This window comes from Microtus oregoni, unplaced genomic scaffold, assembly GCF_018167655.1.
Source record: "Microtus oregoni isolate MIOR12 unplaced genomic scaffold, Mior012 000022F_ref0000154, whole genome shotgun sequence".
Taxonomy (NCBI): domain Eukaryota; kingdom Metazoa; phylum Chordata; class Mammalia; order Rodentia; family Cricetidae; genus Microtus; species Microtus oregoni.
The window spans coordinates 10,687,730-10,703,731 of NW_024543081.1; the positions used below are offsets into that span (position 1 = coordinate 10,687,730).

General features: G+C 39.8%; 1 protein-coding gene across 4 annotated transcripts in view; it reads left to right on the plus strand.

Annotated features, from left to right (window-relative positions):
- The window catches only part of Tcf20 (transcription factor 20), a 104,582-nt gene that overhangs the window by 12,785 nt on the left and 75,795 nt on the right, over positions 1-16,002 (plus strand). The gene's annotated exons all lie outside the window — the stretch shown is intronic.

Sequence of the window (16,002 nt, forward strand, 5' to 3'; positions counted from 1 at the left end):
TCGCCTGCTGGCGGCCCAGGGCAGGTACCCGGCGGCGGGGCACGAGCTCGGGGCGCAGGATGCACTTCCTGTGTGGGGCGCTCTCCCCTCCCCCGCCACGGTGAGCAAGGCAGGGCGTGGGGTCCCGCCGAGCCCGGGAAGGAGCTCTCTATCTGGGGCTGGGGGTGAGAAGGCTAGCCTCTGAGTCTCTCTTCTCTCTTTTCTTGGGAAAGTGGTGGTTTAAAGGAGAGTTGGCTATCCGGCCTGCGGCGGGAGGTGGAACATCTTGAGTGCGCCGCCACGGGAGTGGAATTTAGTGTTGGGGCGAGTGGTGCTGAGGATTCCTCTACGGTTTGTGGGTGCGGACACCAGCGTTGCTTGCCTGTCTGTATTCAACTCCTTTAGGGACGAGTCAGAACTGGGGATTTCTCCCCTCGCTCTGCGTTCTCCCGCCAGAGATTAAATGACTCTGGTAAATGCTATAAAATGGATGGAATTTTTTGAGCTATTATCTAACAGGGTGATCTTTGAATGATAATTGGACCCTTATGTTAACAGCCTTAGTGAAGAGTTTTATAAAACGTTTTACGCGGGATGGCATTGGCAGCTGGGGAAACTGTACTAAATTCCAATCTAGGAGGCCAGGAATGCACTTCCGACTTGGCCACCAAATAAACTGTAGCTCTGGGCAAGTTACCTACCCTCTCAGTGCCTCAATTACACTTCTGTTAAAGACTCCCTTGTAGGCCAGACATTTCTAAGGTCTGTTTGAGTTTGGTTTGGTGGTTCTCCCACTCCTGCTTTGTGCTCTCATTTTGACCGTAGCTGCTTTTCTGAGATGCAAGATGTGTCTTAGTGGATTGGAAAGTAACTTGGTCCGGGTAATTTTCCCTCAAATCTCCAGTGTTTTAATGTGCCTCTGAAGAGAAACTGCACGCTATTAATAGTGGTCTAGTCTAGCCTGGGTCGAGAGCACATCATTATATTTTTACTTTGTGGAAGAGTTTTCAGAAAAAAGATTTTGGACACTGGCTACTTGGGAAATGTGAATAAGATGATTGGGTCTGTTTTTATTGGAAGCCCTTTCCATGTTGGGAAGGGGTGCTATTTCAAGTTCTTTTGGGTGACATTTGGCTGACTTGAAATTTCCAACTTCGGGCTTCGAGTAGGGATGAAGTAGTTTCACCATGTGAAGTGGTAGGCTAGTAGAATTAACATCTATCTCAGGATGCAGTAATTATTCTCACACCCTGTTTGCTCCTTAATGGTAGCAGGATGCCTCCTGGCAGATGCTTAAGAACCCCAGTTAGTTTCACTGAAATAATTATTTTTTTTGGTGTGTGAGGGCTATGGGTCATATGCTTTTGAAAGGTAACTTCTTCTAGACCGACCTCAGATCCTGCTCTTGTTTGTTCTAGACTTTCAGTATTGTAATATTTGAAGGACATATGCATAATATGATGTTCTGTGCCTTTTTAAATTTTTATTTTTTGTTTTGGCTATTTAGACCTGGCTGGTCTTGAATATTCAGAGATCTTTCTGCATCCCAATGATATTCACCTGGGATTATAAGTCTGTGTACCACACTCAGTTCACTGTCTTTCTTAGATCATCTTTTTATTTTGTCTGCAGTTTAAAAATGGTCTTAACATCAGTTGGGGGAATGGGCTCATAATATTCTTTTTTTTTTTAAAAATTTTTTAAAAGTATTTATTTATTATGTATACAATATTCTGTCTGTGTGTATGTCTGCAGGCCAGAAGAGGGCACCAGACCTCTTTACAGATGGTTGTGAGCCACCATGTGGTTGCCGGGAATTGAACTCAGGACCTTTGGAAGAGCAGGCAATGCTCTTAACCACTGAGCCATCTCTCCAGCCCCTCATAATATTCTTGTATATGGTTTAATAGAGATTTTCTTTTATATTGATGCCAGGCCTATCACAAAAGGAGACACATATGAATGCACAGAAGAATTATTTGGAATTTTCCAAAATAAACAATTCTATTAGGATTTGAATTATGACCTTGTTGATTTGAAAAAGTTCCATCTATTCAAATTGGGAGCACCTATCAATACTCAAGTGTGTATTAAGTATACCTGTTTTATAGCTTATAAAGAAAAATTCCTAAAACTTTAGTGAGGTGGTTTGTGCATTTATGTGTATGTGAGAGAAGACCTTACATTTAAGATAATAGGAGATTTGCGTTTTTGATGGTAAAATATTTTAACAGAATATTTTTAACTATGTAAAATGAAGTGGTATGTAGTTGAGATGGTCACATCTATTTTAAATTATATTATAATTGGCCTTTTATTAAATTTAACTTTCTCTTAGAGATCAGAAAGGATACTAACATCTGCATTAAAAACAAAAACAATCTGTAAACTCTGGCCAAGGAATTTTAAACTGTCTTAAAATGTCTACCCCATAGACCTGAGAGTTGTTTACCATTCCTTTTCCTCCAAGCATATAGAGCTAGTGAGAGGTGGGGTTTGACTATGACTCTCCTCTACTAAACCCCAAAGCTTGTTACCGGGTTCATTATAACATGACTGCTTGAGGTTCAGATCAGCTAGTGGTATGCGTGACCCTAAAATCTGTATCTTTCTGCTGTCATTCCAGCGCCCCCCCCCCCATGAAAACTATGGTGAATATGAAATCTGGACTTGGGCGAAATACTGGAAAGTGATTTTTGTGACCCTTGAGAGTTTCCTAAACTTTTAATTTGCTCATGCTTGACCAACTTTGCTGGTATGCCTAAGATTTAATCTGTAAGAGGTTTCTCTTTCCTACCTTACATTTAAGACCTTACATTTAAGATAATCGGAGATTTGCGTTTTTGATGGTAAAATATTTTAACAGAATATTTTTAACTATGTAAAATGAAGTGGTATGTAGTTGAGATGGTCACATCTATTTTAAATTATATTATAATTGGTCTTTTATTAATTTAACTTTCTATTAGAGATCAGAAAGGATACTAACATCTGCATTAAAAACAGATTGTTTCTTGAGCTGGGAGCATTAGCTGAAAGCACGACAAGACATGAAAGGTGGTCTTGTCTGTGTTACTGGTTTACAGTTATGCTTTCACTTTGGCCAAATGAGACTGGTGACATAGATTTATGCAAAACAGAACCCCTCCCACCCCCTTTCTTTTAGTATTACTTCCTTTTTAGTTTTAGTTTTAGGCCCTTGAAAGCCTTGTGGAGGTGATGCTGGGGATTAAGACCAGAGCCTGATTCCTGCTAGCTAGGCAGATACCTCTGCCATTGAGCTACATTCCCTAATCCTCTCCAGAATCTTGTGACCATTATACCCACCATATAGGTGAAAAGATTCTTGTGATTATAAGATTTGGAGTTTCCTTTATTAGGACCATGCTTGCTTTGTAGGTGATACAAAGGACTAGCAGGAAGATATGCTATATAACACATTGTTGGTATAACTGTGGCCTCATCTAGTAATTCTTTATGTAGACTTAAGAACAAAGGACCCGGTGGTGAGGCCTTTAATTCCTGCACTCTGAGAGGCAGAGGCATGCAGATCTCTGGTTAGCCTGGTCTACAGAGTGAGTTCTAGGACAGCCATGACTACACAGAGAAACCTGTCTGGTAAAACAAATAAAAACATAGGGCTAGCCGGGCGGTGGTGGCGCACGCGTTTAATCCCAGCACTCGGGAGGCAGAGGCAGGTGGATTTCTGTGAGTTCGAGGCCAGCCTGGTCTACAAGAGCTAGTGCCAGGACAGGCTCCAAAGCTACAGAGAAACCCTGTCTCGGAAAAACTAAAAAAACAAAACAACAACAACAAAAAAAACCATAGGGCTGGGTGGTATATGCTTTCAGTCCCAGCACTCTCAGAGCTAGGCAGGTCTCTCTCTGACTTCCAGGCTACATAGTGTTCCAGGCTGGCCGAAGCTCTAGGAGACCCTGTCTTAAAAACATCAGAAACTATAAAGAATGAGAACATACTAGCTGCTAGAAAACTACCCCTATTGTAAGCTGTTCTGTAGGTTTGGGACACTTGACTGTCATCAGCACAATGTAAAATAGATTTAATTGAACATTACATCCCTGAATGTTGGTTAAGATCCTGTATATGTCTTGTAATTTGCAATAACAGGTATTCATAGGCTGCTCTAAAGCATGGGAGATGCATTGGTGGGCCAATTCGAGAAGGAGCTATTCTGAAAACAGAATGTAAACAGTAATTAAGAATGTCATTTGGTAATAACTACAAAGAGATTTAAAAATATATAGATGGATGTGGTGGTGACCACCTATAATCCCAGAACTCATGAGGCAGAAGCAGGATTGTGAGTTTAAGGCCAGCTTGAACTACATAGTGAGCAAGCCTATCTGGAAAAGAAAGAAACCTCAACATGATAGTGAATGTGGAGGTGGTCCTTGTTCTGCTGACATTCTATTGACTGGGCAGCCAGATTAATCTGTAAGGCAAGTAAATAGTACTGTTAGGTAAGGTAGTTTGGCCTTGAACCTCTGGAAAAAATACCCAGAGCCACTTCTAGGAAGTGATGTGCCTTTCTCATAGTCTGCTACCAACCCTGATCCTCCTGCTTCCTCCACCTCACAAGCTAGGATCAGGTATGTGCCACTTCACTTAATAAGAAGCACAGTGGATATTTTTCTGACTTCCAAAGTAATGGCTCATACTTTTGATCTTAGATGTGAAACCAGGGCTGTCCTGTAACTCAGATACGGAGCTAAAGGAAGACCACAGTACTGCTGGGACCTTAACTCTTGAATCCTAGAGCCCAGTTGTGAAGCAAGACATAATCAAGGCGAGAAACCAGTGGGGTCTAAGGAGCCGAAATGGTTCATCTTTGTGAAAAGTAACAGTCTTTGTCTACAACTTTATATTGTTATAATGTTTCTTTCTTAAGATTGGAGCTGCATAGTTTTTTAGTTTGTTTGTAGACCAGGTTTCTCTTTGTAGCTCTGGCAGTTCTGGAACTCTCTTCATAGACCATGCTACCAGAACTCACAGAAATTCCCCTGCCTTAGCCTTCTAGGTGCTAGGATTAAAGGCATACAAGCCCATCACATCCTGGTGATTTTTTTCTTTTAAATTGGAGTCCATTTAAAACCCGGATGTTTGTGTAGATGTATGTATGTTCATGCAGATGCACGTGGACATGTCTGGGTGGAGAATAGCTGTGTGGTGCCTAGCCTTTATGTTGGTGCTGGGGATAAGATCAGGTACTCAGGTGCACATGGACATGTCCTGGTGGAGAACAGCTGTAAACCCAGCCTTTATGTGGGTGCTGGGGATCAGATCAGGTACTTACCTTTGCATGACAAACACTCTGCCTGGGTGGTAAAGAGCCGGTCGGTAAACAGTGTAAAGTCACTGTTCTTTTAGTTTCCTAAACTCTAAAGTCAAAAGTCAAAGGGTTAAACTAGATTGTTTCTTTTTTAAAAGATTGTATTATTTATTTGTGTGTGTGGTGTGTGGGTACCTGTGGAGGCTAGAAGAGAGTATCCCCTGGAGCAGGTGGAGTTACAGCTGTTTGATGTGGGTGTTGAGAACCCAATTCAGGTTCTAGGGAAGAACAGCAAGCACTCTTAATTGCTGAGCCATCTCTCCAGCTCCCACTGCTTGTTTCTTGGGATTTCTTCTGGTTCTAAAATTCTGTAATCATAGATGAAAAGGAAATCAAAAAGCAAGCTAGACACCAGTTAGCTGGGAAAGAAGATGAACTTCCTAGCTTTTGACAACAAAGTTTGTCTCATGTACTTTGTCATCCCTTACCAGAGCCTCTTATAGCTGCCCTTGGTTCTCTCACCATCCTTCTACCGCAGTTCCACTCAGTCACTTGGTACCCTCTGTTTGAAACAATACCTAGCAAGATAACAGACGTAGAGAAGATGCTAGTGTTTACCCTCTTAATCTGAAGCCTTAAATATAAACATACTGAAGGATGTTTTCGGCAGTAGAATATCTACCGTTTTTGTTTTGATTTTGAAACAAGGCTCATTCTTGTACTGTCTGTGAACTTGATTCTCCCGAGTGCTAGGCATAATCCACCACACTTAAGTCTTTGCAGTTTTTTTTTTAAATTTTTTTTTTTTTTTTTTGGTTTTTCGAGACAGGGTTTCTCTGTGGTTTTGGAGCCTGTCCTGGAACTAGCTCTTGTAGACCAGGCTGGTCTCGAACTCACAGAGATCCGCCTGCCTCTGCCTCCCGAGTGCTGGGATTAAAGGCGTGCGCCACCACTGCCTGGCTTTAATTTTTTTTTAAATTATTTATTTATTTATTATGTATGCAGTGTTCTGCCAGCATGTATCCCTGCAGCCCAGAAGAGGGCACCAGATCTCCTTACGAATGGTTGTGAGCCACCATGTGGTTGCTGGGAATCGAACTCAGGACCTCCGGAAGAGCAGTCAGTGCTCCCAACCTCTGAGCCATTTCTCCAGCCCCGTCTTTGCAGTTTTTATTACGACAGTTAGAAACAGACACTTTTTTTTTCTCTTCTTGAAGCCTTTTACAGGGCACCACAAATGATCTCCCTTAAGTTCTTCTGATAGTCACACTGATGGTCACACTGACTATCCACAGCGAATAAAAGGAAAAAGACATAATCATTCCGTTTCATATTAAGATTAACTTTTCCATAGGTCTCCTTTTTACCAATGGTATTACTACTTTTCCAGTTTCCTAAGTCACAGTCTTATGAAGTTACTGTCAATACTATTTTTATAAAATAAGCTTTCTTTTTAAAAATCGTTTTTAATTATATGTGTATGAGTGTTTTTCCTATTTTTATGTCTGTGCACTGCTTGTGTGCCTGGTGTTTGCAGGGGCCAGAATAGAGTATAATATTGCCTGGAATGAGTTCCAGATGATTGTGAGCTGCCCTGTGGGTACTGGGAATCTAACTTAGGTTCCCTGGAAGAGCAGCTAGTGCTCTCAGCTGTGGAGTCATCTTTGCAGCCCCATAATGTAACTCCTGTAATGACACTTCTTTCATCCTGTTCCCACTACTCATACTCAGTGGAATGCTGGTGACCTTTAACATGGCCTCCTATTTCTACTTAGACCTGGCTCTATCCTTATCCTACCTTGCCCAGAGCATAAGAATCCCCTCTTTCCTGATTGAAATATTTTCATGGTTTTCAATAGCACCTTGTAGAGAAAACAGACCCCTTCTACCTGACTCCTGCTACCTCTCTGACTGCTTTTATCTCGATGCTTTTGCTGTTTTCTAGCTACATTCACTCTTCAGTTCCTTGAAGATGCTACTTCCTCTATCCAGTACATCAAGCCTTTTCTCATCTTTCATGGTATTTGTGGTATAAATAAATACCAGAAAACAAGCAGTATAGAAAGTGGAGTAAGAAGAAAAAGTGTTCTTGGTGTACACCTGCAAAGTTCTTAAAATAGTAGAAGTGTGTTTGGAGAGCTAAAAGGATGCTAGTTTGGTTGTAGCATAGATAGAGTTTCTCAGACAGTATGTCAAGGAGTCTGATGCACTGTTGGTGGGTGTGTAAAACGATGTAACCACTTTGGGAAACTTAAAGAAATTCCTAGAAAGTTGAACATGTATATTTTGTGACCAAGCAGTTTCATTTTTATGTATTTATTCAGAAGAAACAAAAATTTCCACAACTATGATGTATGCAGGAATGTTTATAGCATTTATTCTCATAATGATCATACCCTGGACATAGTCCAGATGTTTGTCCATCAAGATGAACAGACTCATATATGCATGTAATAGAAGGCTCCTCCACAACAAAAAGGAACTATCCATTGGTACTGTAATAAAGATGAGTCTCACAGACAGGCTGCGTGAACAGTTAGAAAGTGGATCCTCTTATTTATAAACCAAAACTAACCTGTGATAATCAGGAACAGGATTAGCAAGTAATGCTCAAGCTGGCCTCAAGCTGGTTATGTGGCTCAGGGTAGCATTGAACTTCTGATCTTTTGCCTTCACCTTCCAAATATTGAGATTACAGGTCTTTGTCAGTGTCTGGCTTTGATCCTCCCCCCTTTGAGTGGATGAGGCTTGACTAGGAGGGGGACATAAGTTTCTAGAGCAGTGATTCTCTACTTTCCTAATGCAGTTCCTCATGTGGTGACTTCCCAACATAACTTAATTTGTTGCTACTTCATAACTGTAATTTTGCTACTGTTACAAATCATAATGTAAGTATTGGGTATCCAGGATATCTGTTATATGATAATACCCTCCAGCCCCCCCCCCCTCCGTGAAAGGGCTGTTGGACCCCAAAGAGTTGTTGAACCCCAAGGGGTTGTTACCAAAGGTTGAGAATCTCTATTCTGGAGTATGGACATGTCCCGCCTCCCCCCCCCCCTTTTTTTTTTTTTTTGGTTTTTCAGAACAGTGTTTCTCTATGTAACATCCATTTCAATGTTCAATGTTTTTGTTGTTGTGTTTTTTTTTTTCCCCCTCAGTCAAGGTTTCTCTATGTCCTGGCTGTCCTGGAACTCACTTTGTAAAACAGGCTAACCTTGAATTCACTGAGATCCATCTGCCTCTGCTTCCCAAGTGATGGAATTAAGGACGTGTGCCACCACTGCCAACTTGTTCTAGGCCTTGATAGACATCAAACCTGATTAGATCTTGTGTTGTTTATAATTTTATTGTAAGTAAATTATATCTGAAAACAATTTAGGAGTTAACTGGATTCCAGAATTTATTTTGAATCTGTCACTTCCAACTTGAAGCATCATCATCATCTTTCTTACCTGAACAATTTTTTTAATACTTACTTATTTATTATGTATACAACATTCTGTCTGTGTGTATGCCTGCAGACCAGAAGAGGGCACCAGATCCCATTACAGATGGTTGTGAGCCACCATGTGGTTGCTGGGAATTGAGCTCAGGACCTTTGGAAGAGCAGGCAATGCTCTTAACCTCTGACCCATCTCTCCAGCCCCCTTACCTGAACAATTTTATTTTTCTTTGGTTTTCCTCCTTTTGTTTTTGCCTTCTTCCCAAATTGTTTTTCTCTAGTACCTGTGATTTTTAAAAAGTCAGTCATGTGGTCGGGAAGCAGAGGTAGGTAGGTCTCTGTGAGTTGGAGGCCAGCCTGGTCTACACGAGTTCCAGATCCACTAAGACTACATAGTGAGATTCTCTGTCAACAAAATGAAACAAACCTGTAATCTCAGTGGTGAGGAGACAGGAGGATGCCTAGCTAGCCAGCTAGTTTAACTGGATCAGTAAGTTCATTAAGAGACCCTGTCTCAAAAAATAAGGTGGAGAGCAATTGAGAAAAAATATTCCGTGTTAGACTCTGGCCTCTAGTGTCCCCATGTTTATACATGAATATGAATATACATACTACATTGAAAGCAAAACAAAATATGAGTTGGGATCTGGAGGAATAGCTCAGTTGATAAAGCACTTGCCTCAGAAATGTGAAGACCTGAGTTTGAATGTCCAGAAGCCACCTTGCTAGCTTATCCTGCTTGATAAAGTTCCAGTACAATTAGAGACCGCTGCCTTGAACAAAATGAGGAAGGCACCTGAAGACCTATACCCAAGCTTATCTTCTGACTCTGAGATGCCCCCTGCACAAATATACATAAAACTGCACACAAAAATAAAACACCAAAGCTGGGTGTCGTTAATCCCAGTATTCTAGAGGTAGAGGTAGGCAGATTTCTGTTAGCTGGAGACCAGGCTGGTCTACATAGTGGGTTCTAGGATAGCCAGGTTCACACAGAAAGACCCTGTCTCAAACCAAACGAAAATAACACCAGGCTGAGATTGGAAGCACTCTTACCCTTGGTTGCTGGGTCGTCCTAGTTCTGCAGAAACGGCACAGATGGGGGATGGGAGTGCAGTTCTTTCTTCTCCAGGCCCAGCAGAGCCGCTCTTCTGTCATCTCTTGGATCCCTACATAAAATTTTTGTTTAAAAGACAAAAAGACTTGAGAAATACTTTCAAACAGCCCTTTACTGTACTCCCAGGTCCCAATCAGAGCCATTTATATAGCTTTAACAATGAAAGTAGTTTTGCCTATGATCCATTGGTCTATTGTGACCTATCTTCAACTTCTGTCTCTGTCCATAGTCAGTGTAGGTCATAGGTTATGTAATAGGACATATGTTTATCTCTCTACAATTTGCCCCTTTTCAGATGGCCAAGATGCTGTGCTAAGATTTTTGTCTTTATGTTTTTGTCTTTTCACATAGGTTGACATAGCTTCACACATGTTGAATTTAAATTCATTGTAGAAAATTTACAAGGTGTTCCTATGAGTAATTAACAATAGAGAAAACTTAAGAGGAAATATGACTTGAGTTAATTTAATCTGATAGGAGCAATGAGATAATGAAAATCTTGCTTCTTGGGCCGGGCAGTGGTGGTGCATGCCTTAGTCCCAGCACTCGGGAGGCAGAGGCAGGCGGATCTCTGTGAGTTCAAGACCAGCCTGGTCTACAAGAGCTAGTTCCAGGATAGGAACCAAAAAGCTACGGAGAAACCCTGTCTCGAAAATCTGAAAAAAGTAAAAGAAAAAGAAAAAAGAAAAAAAAAAGAAAATCTTGCTTCTTGGGTATGTTTAAGAGCAGTGGCCAACTGCTCCTCAGTTCTGTAAAATAACTGCAGAAAGGCCCAGAGGAAGCATTGGTGGGTTAGGTGAAGAAACTGAAGAACTCTCTGGCCTGTGAGGAACCTGAGAGTCTCTAGAGAATTTTAGAACAGTAGCCCTCTTTTGTATCTAGTAATTATCCTACTGGAGGGCAGTCTGGGAAATCTGTCCTTAAGAACAGAATGACTTGTACAAACTCTTGCACAAGCAATGAAACCAACATGAACAGTTTATAGCTACATGCGCTTACGTGAATAGACAAAATGAAAAAGTGCATGTATTGAATTCAGGGCTACCCCTACCCAAGTTAGTTTAAACCTGACAAAGGGGGCTGGGGTAAAGTATTTGCTTAACATGTGCAAGACCCCACTTCCATCTCCAGGACTGCAAAGATAAGTATAATAACAATAAGTTTTCGTCTTCTGATTGGACAAGACTTTGTGGAAGTGGAATTGAATTCTATCTAGTATATTCCGTAGGAGAAAGTTGAGTTGGAATGAAAGACATAGATACTATTATGAAGTGTTTCTATGAAGTTAGAATAAAAGTTTGCTACACTGATTAACGTGCTGAAAGTTGACTTTTCCTTAAGATATGGGACACAGGTACATGAAACTTAGGGAACTACATCTGAGAAAAATACTTCACTTCAGCCAAGACTGCTAACCTCTGAGCCATCTCTCCAGCCCCCACCCCCCCATTTTATAAGAATATTTATAATATTTGACATTGGCCCACCTGTACCTGCTGAAGAGGCTTGCTTATGGTTCATTAGGAAATATTTTTTCCAGGATCCTAGTGACAATTCAGCTCAAGAAGTGTCTTTGCCATTGTTAAATCGCAGTATTGGTCATATAAAAGTCATACATCTGAGCTCATTTGCAAATTAATAAGTGATGGAGGTTTCTAGAGAAGAGTGAAGTAATGTTTTATCTTTGCCTTAGTTCATTCTAAATTAAGTCATTTAGAAGAGGAAAAGGGGAAGTTTTGTCTTCTTCCATTTATAAGTGAATCAAGACTTAATTCATAGCCAACTAATTTCTTTTTTGTTGACCTAATTCAGTATATTCACCTATTAAAATAAACATCTTGTAATATTTTCTATCAAAAGTAAGATTTGCCGGGCAGTGGTGGCGCACGCCTTTAATCCCAGTACTTGGGAGGCAGAGGCAGGAGGATCTCTGAGTTCGAGGCCAGCCTGGTCTACAAGAGCTCGTTCCAGGACAGGCTCCAAAGCTACAGAGAAACCCTGTCTCTGGAAAAAAAAAAAAGATTTAACCACTAAATTAAAAACTAATCTCCTAATAGTATACTTTTATCTAGTTAAAGTAGTTATGTGAATATAGTTATTCTTATTGAAATAAGTTATCTATGGAAATAATATGTTAAAGAAAAAAGTTACAGAGAAACCCTGTCTTGAAAAGACAAAAAAAGTTAAAAAAAAGAAAAAAGTCACGATTGTTAATATATGTATCTTAGCTAAAATAGCTTTTAGAAGTGTTTTTGTGGCTAGAGGTGGGGGATCTTCATGTTATTTTATGAAATAGAATAGTGTTCTGTTTCTAGAACAGAAGACTCACTAGTTTTGACCCTCTGTATCTATGGTTTCCACATCCACTGATTCAGCCGAACAGAAATGAAAAGTGATTTAAAATTTTACTTTTATCATTATTCTGTGAATAATACAATATAACTATTTTGATAGCTTTTATGTAGTAATGATTATTTTAAGTGATCTAGATCAAATTATATGAGAGGTCATTTTTGTAGGTTATAAAAATGAACCATTTTATGTAGGAAACTTGAGCATCCACATGGTATCTATGGAGATCCTGGAAGTGGTTCTTAATTACTACTGAGGAATATCATGTTTATTTCAGACAATTTAGGATAGATTGTGTATAGTTCTTAGAGCCAGGTGTAATGGTACATGACCTTAATTCTAGTATTTGGGAGGCACGGACAGGTGGATATCTGAGTTCAAGGCCAGCAAAATTTTTTGATAGAGAAGTAGTGTCGGGGCTGGAGATGTCCTTAACTCAGAGGTTAAGGACACTGACTGCTCTTCCAGAGGTCCTGAGTTCAATTCCCAGCAACCACATGGTGGCTCATAACCATCTACAATGAGATCTGGTGCCCTCTTCTGGCATGCAGTCATACATGGAGGCAGAACACTGTATTATATACATAATACATAAAATCTTTAAAAAAGAAGTAAGTAGTGTCTGTGCATATTAAACCACAGATGTAATAAATCACAGATGAGCACTTTGAGATCGTGTACCAAGTAATAGGTACAATGTTTATATTCATTGTTTCTTTGAAAATAGCACTATAACAAGGTTAATGCTTTATCAGTAAAATGAGGATAAAAGAAATAGATTTAAGAGAGGTGTAATTTAAGAGTGGTTACTTAGTCACTATGTGATAGAACCAGGGCCAGGATCTGTGTGCCTCCGAAATCTGTTTTCCTCTTATGTAAGATGTGTTATAAAAATTTCACACCATGTGGCTGTTTCCTCTTCTCTATGCAGAAGACCTTCTATGCCTGCTTAGGGTTCAGGCAGCCTCTTTTTCTTTGTGTTTCCTTAACTCATCATCTGACATTTTGCCTCTTGTCTGTTTCCTCTCCTAATATGAGCTCCATAGGATAGGAATATCTTCATCCCTGTTCCTTAGAATAGTAACTGGCACACAGAAGGGTCTCACATACTGATTAGACTATGTACCTTAAGGTTATATTCCTCTATGATACAGGCCTATAATTGATTTTTGTAGGAATAATGATTGTTTTCTTTCTAGACATCTGTATAAGGTGTGGGTGTTGAAGGTACCCTGCAGAGATGCTGAGGAACCCTCTGCCGGAGGCATCTCATGGCTATTATAGATGTAGTTGGAAGTAAGTGGGTTAAATGGGCATGGAGGAAGACCTGCCTAAGTTGCTTCTCCAGCCTCCTGAAAATAACGTCTTTCCCAGTGTCTTCTTATCTACTGCCAGAAAGTCTTCCAAATTCAGTTTTTGTGTGTGGATCATTTGTAGGCACCTGTCTGTCTTTGTCCCAACTCACAGCTTCCTCATATTACCTGTGCACTCAGAAATATCTCCATGTCTTTGACATTAACCAGTAAGCATTTCATGAGGCTGCTATTTTTCAAGGCTTTTCTCAAATGTCCTTCCATAAAAGCTCATCTCTTTAGTTTGTGAATTTTGTTTCCTCTTTTGGAGATAGCACTTGGGACTTCGTGTGTGTTTAGGCAGGCACTCTGTCACATCCATATTCCTCCTCTCTTGGACATTTTTTTCTTCTTCCCTTTGACATAAATATGTTTATTATTTATGTGTTATGGTGTGGTGAATGTGCACATGTACGTGCTGGAAGTCAGAGGGAGCATGTTGGAGTTGATTTCTTCCTGTTTGTTAAATATTTATTTATGTATGAGTGTTTTGCTTTAAATATTTATTTATTTTTCTATCTATCATGTATCCAATATTCTGTCTGTATGTCTGCCTGCAGGCCAGAAGAGGGCACCAGACCTCATTACAGATGGTTGTGAGCCACCATGTGGTTGCTGGGAATTGAACTCAGGACCTCTGGAAGAACAGGCAATGCCCTTAACCTCTGAGCCATCTTCTCCAGCCCCTGTATGAATGTTTTTTTTTGTGTTTCAAAACAGGGTTTCTCTGTGTAACAGCCCTTGCTGTCCTGGAACCTGCTTTGTAGACCAAGCTGGTGTTGAACTCAGAGATCCTCCTACCTCTATTGAGATGAAAAGCATGCGTCACTATTCTCCGTTCTGTGTATGTTTTGCCTTCATATATGTCTGTATACTGTGTGCATGCATGGTACCTATGGAGGACAGAAAAAGGCATCAAATCCCCTGGAACTAGAGTTATAGACAGTTAGGAGCGGCCATGTGGTGCTGAGAATAGAGTTTAAATCCTCTGTAAGAACAACAAGTGCTCTTAACCATTCAAGCTATCTCTCTGGCCCTTTTAGTTCTTATTCAGAGTCATACTTTCGAGTAGTTTCAGAGCTATAGAAAAAAATGCCCAGTAGGCAACAGCTACTTCCCCTAACTCCAACCAACTTTTATTAACATCTTGTATTAATGTAGTGCTTTTGGTACTGTTGGTGACCAATTATTGATATATTAGTATTGAAAATTCATAGTTCATATTTGAGTTCATTTTTTGGAATTAGCCAATACATAATTTTGTGATTCTACCATGATGGCTCGAACAGGAATTGACTACTCTGTAGGCCCCTCTGTATGCTCATGTGCTTGTTCTGGCTCCATCCCTGGCTCCCCCAGTTGTTGTGTCCCACCTGCATTCCCCATATCCTTAGCAACCACAGATCTTTTTCACTGTCTTTTTCAGAATGCCATATAATTGGAATTATACTGTCTGTAGCCTTTTCAAACTGGTTTTCTTATACAGTAATTCTTCAAAGGTTCTTTGTTGTTGTCTTCTTTTTTGACAGGGTCTTGCTATGTAGTAGTCTTGATTGGCCTCAATCTTGGAATGATTCTCCTGCCTCTGCTTCCTGTGTGCTGGGATTTTTATGTGTGTGCCACCACACCCAGCTAGTTCTATTTCTTTCTTAAGATTAATAGGTCATATTTTTTTTATCATTGTTAATATTTTGTTTATGGTTTTATTATCACCAGTTTATCTGTTTACTACTGAGGGGACATCTAAGTTGCTAACAATTTTTGAAAAATAAACAAAGCATGTTTTCATGTTTATCTTGTTTGGATAATTAGATATATGGCTTGCTGATAATTCATCACTAGATTTAGCTTTGTAAGAAACTGCCAAACTATCTTCTGAAGTGTCTATATATTAATTTTCCTTTAAGTTTTAAAAATTAAGTTGTATTTTTATATGGGTGGATAGATAAGAGATAGTCATTTTTGCCTTTTTATGTGTACAGTTAAGTGGCACTAATTACATTCACAGTGTTGTGCAACTATTATCACTGTTTCCAAAACATTTTCATTACCCCAAATAGAAACTTGAGGCATTAAGCAATAGCTCCCCATTTCCTGCTCTTTCAGGTCCTTGTAACCTCCAATCTTCTAATCTGTTTCTGAATTTGCATGTTCTAGTTATGTGATATATATAGAATCATGTTTGTCCTTTTGTCTCTGGCTTATTTTACTATCATTGTTTTCAAGGTTTGTCCTTGTACAATGTAGCAGAACTTCAGTCCTCTTATGACTGAGTAATGCTGCATTGTAAGTATAATGTAGACCTTTTTGTCCGTTATCTATTAATGTATGTTTGTGTTCTTTTTACCTTTGGCCTATTTTGAATAATGTGACAATAAACATTGGCATTTAGTAATTTTTTATGGTTCGAAATGTAGCCTTGTTTAAAGAGTGCTTACTTAGTACATGAAGTCTTTATTTAATCCTGTGT